This window comes from Ipomoea triloba, chromosome 6 (genome assembly GCF_003576645.1).
Source record: "Ipomoea triloba cultivar NCNSP0323 chromosome 6, ASM357664v1".
NCBI classification, from domain to species: domain Eukaryota; kingdom Viridiplantae; phylum Streptophyta; class Magnoliopsida; order Solanales; family Convolvulaceae; genus Ipomoea; species Ipomoea triloba.
Window position 1 is genome coordinate 6,503,719 of NC_044921.1, and position 3,892 is coordinate 6,507,610.

Consider the following 3,892-nt stretch of genomic DNA (forward strand, 5'->3'; position numbering starts at 1 on the left):
TGTCGGCGTGGTTTAAATCTTGGCTCACCACAAAACTTACAGTGCTTGTCATTGATTTCAGACTTATAGTACAACATACAACTGTTCACACAACAATAAATCTTCTCATGTCCAAGGCCAAGCTTTGTAAGTAATTTTTTTGCATCATAATACCTGGTAGGTACTCGATTATCGGGACCCATCATCTGGTTATTGGTCGTAGCATAAAACCACATACAAATACCCGGAGTATTCCGGGGTTATCGAACCACAGGGAAGTGGGGTATCAAGCACTAGTTACTAATTATATTCGCAAGAAGCTATTCCTACGTTCACAATGGATGATTATCTATGGATATGCAAACAAGATAATTAAAATAAGGCAAACGGGTTTTTGTATTCAAAGAGGTAAAAGCGGGATTTTTGGGAGTTAAAGTGTTTAATCACCTAGTGCCAATCTAAAGTGAAATAATTATTTGGGTTAAACAAGTGTGGAAAATTGCCATCTAAAAGGGAAAGGTTACTCTCGTAACTCAAACCCAAAATACGGTAATTGGAATACTCACTCTCGTGAGCTATTCACAATATAAGATCGGGACTAAGCAATAAATGGAATACCCACTCTCGTGGGCTATTCACAAATGGAATACTCACTCTCATGAGCTATTCACAATATATCCCTTAACCAAATTGTCCTCTCTCGAGGTACAATAGTCAAGTGCAATTGTGGGTGCTCTTTGATTCATAGACAAATCTANGCAAGTGTTCCATGCAGTCAAACAATGCTGGAGGGAAAAAACGTTCTAACTTACACAATGTTAACACAATCGAGTTTTCCATCTCACATATTTTTTCTACACGTAGGGATGTAGAGCAAAGATTTCGAAAAAAGGCACTTAACTCAGTCAAAGCTTTCCAGTGACAGCTTGGTAAAAACATGAAGGCCACAGGTAAAAGAAATTGCATAAAAATGTGGCAATCATAGGCCACAGGTAAAAGAAATTGCATAAAAATGTGGCAATCATGACTTTTCATCCCAATTAATTTAGAAGATGTGGAATCGACACATGTAGCCAAATTAGAAGAAAACCCATCAGGTAACTTCAAAGTCTGTAACCACTCATACACAGCCAATTGATTAGTACGGTGCAAACTGTAGCTCGCCTTGGGCATAAGAAAACGTCCATTGTGCAAACTGTAGCTCGCCTTGGGCATAAGAAAACGTCCATTCTGTTCCACCAACTCAAGTTGTGGCCTATTACATACGTCCTTCATGTCAAGACGTGCACTAGGCGTGTCTTTGTTTTTTGTTGTGCCTTTGACATCCATAACCGTGTGAAAGATGTTGTCGAACACATTTTTCTCTATGTGCATCACATCAAGGTTATGACGTAGCAAGTTATCCTTCCAATATGGCAAATCCCAAAATATGCTCTTTTTTTTCCAATTATGTGATTGTCCAAACCCCTCAATGCGATCAATTGGACCATCAATAATCCTTGCGACATTTTCTAAACAATGAAACAACTCATATCATGTTCTAATTGGTGGAGGTATTGATATCTCTACCCGTCGTTTGACGAAGGCATCTCGATTCTTCCTCCAAGAGTGATTCATTGGAAGGAATTGACGGTGACAATCAAACCAACATGTTTTATGACCATTCTTCAAGTAAAATGATTTAGAATATTGAAGACAATAAGGACATGCTAGTTTCCCGGCTGTCTGCCATCCAGATAACATACCATATGCAGGAAAGTCATTGATGGTCCACATTAACGCAGCTCGCATCATAAAATTTTGTTTCAATGATGAATCATAAGTTAAGACACCNAAAAACACAAGTAAAATAGGTACAAATGAGAGTGTATCAGTTATTATATTGAAATATCTGATTCATTGCTAGATGCGGTATATTAAAAGTTGTCTTAATATTCATCATCCTCAATGTATATGCTAACTCTGTTTCTACACCAACATTCATTGATAAAGGTTGTCTTGCAGCATTTAACAAATCATAGAAGTTTTTTGCACTACTATGTGGCTCTTCATCTTGGTCATTCTCGACATTTAATGGAAAAAATGATGGACCAGATACATCAAAGACCATTTGTTCATACCGATTATTTTCACTAGGGCCATCATTCATATCTGGTTGTATTGAGGGGGGAAGCTCATCATGACACGTCCAAACCCAATAATTCGGCTCAAAACCCTTCTTATACAAATGAACACGAACATCATCTGCAGACAAGTGTACTCTATTCCTACACTTACTACATGGACACCTAATCTGCATTGAAACCTTGTACACATGAAGTGTGCTTGCATAATTTATAAATTCCTCAACACCCGCTAAAAACTCATTAGTGTACCCCCTTCTTCCTGGTAACAATCGGTTATACATCCATTTTCGATGTTCAGGTATATTAGCCATGTAAAACAACTGCAAAAGTATATACAATACAAGCACAACATATATATATATTAATATATTACAAGTAACATAAATATTATAAATAATTATATATCAACATACTAATAAAATAATAGACAACATATAAAATGCAAGCTAAGGTTAAAAAATCATAAATATACAAATAAATCCAAGCACACACATAAATAAATTTTACACACACACACAAAGATATATATATATATATATATATATATATATATATATATATAGATAGAGGGCCTTCTGAACCATTTGGTGGGGGTACTGATCCTCATCGTGGCAATCGTCCTCGTTGTGAATACTGCCACATGTTAGGCCAAACCAAGGATCGCTGCTTTAAGTTACGTGGCAGACCTCCATACTTAGTTAATATGGTATAAGCTACTGGTCTTGAGGTTCAAGCTCATAGTGTGAGTTCTACCTCGGTTGAGATAACCTCTAGTGACTATGAAGAGTACCTCCAGTTTAAAGCATCCCGTCTTGACATTCCCACACCTTCTCCAAATACTAGTACTCCTATCTGATTTGTCTCTCTCAAACTAGTATACCTAGTACTTGGATACTGGACTCAGTTGCCTCAAATCATATTTTTGGTAATATATCTCTTATGACTAATGTCTCTATGTCTAAGAATTTGCCCATGGTTACCTAGCAAATGGTCATCGAATACTAGCTGTTGGTGTTGGTTAGGCTTCTCCTATGCCATCTTTTCCCTTAGAGTCTGTGTTATATGTTCCTAATAGTCATTTCAACCTTATCTCTGTGAGTAAAATCCACCTTTTGTGTTGATTCGATTGTTGTGCAGGATCACAATATGAGGAAGGTGATTGGCATTAGGCTTGAGTCATAAGGGCCTCTATTACCCGCATGGTGGTGTTGCTGCCTGTGCATCAACATATTCTCTATGCTTATTCATAGTCGTTTTGGCCATCCTTGTCTCTCCAAACTTTGACGGATGGTTGTAGGTGTAACACCCCCCATTTTTCAAGACCAATTTAAACCAAATTTTCCTTAATTTTTTTTTCGATTTAAAATTCATTTTAGAATGCGGATGCTTTATAAAACTTAATTAATGGTATTACCGCCACACTTAGGCAACTAACAAACCTAATTGCTAAGGCTAAACCACAAAACAAGAGGAAATCTCAATCCTCAACATCATTCTTAACAAAACAGAACATTAATCCAAGTTTGAAATACATAACATAAGACTAAGCCACAAGAGCAATCAACAGCTCATCCTAGCACACTCGCCACAACAAATCCACCCAATTACTCCTGCTATTCAAGCAAGGAAATAACAACATATAAAAGAAAAGAGATTAGCAACCCTTGCTAAGTAAGGGACTACTTTGCCCGCAAAACAATATATATAGAAAAAGTATTGGGCACTTTAAATAAAAATATTTTAGCGACAAGGCTTACTTACAAACATTGCCCCCCCCCCCCCCCCTC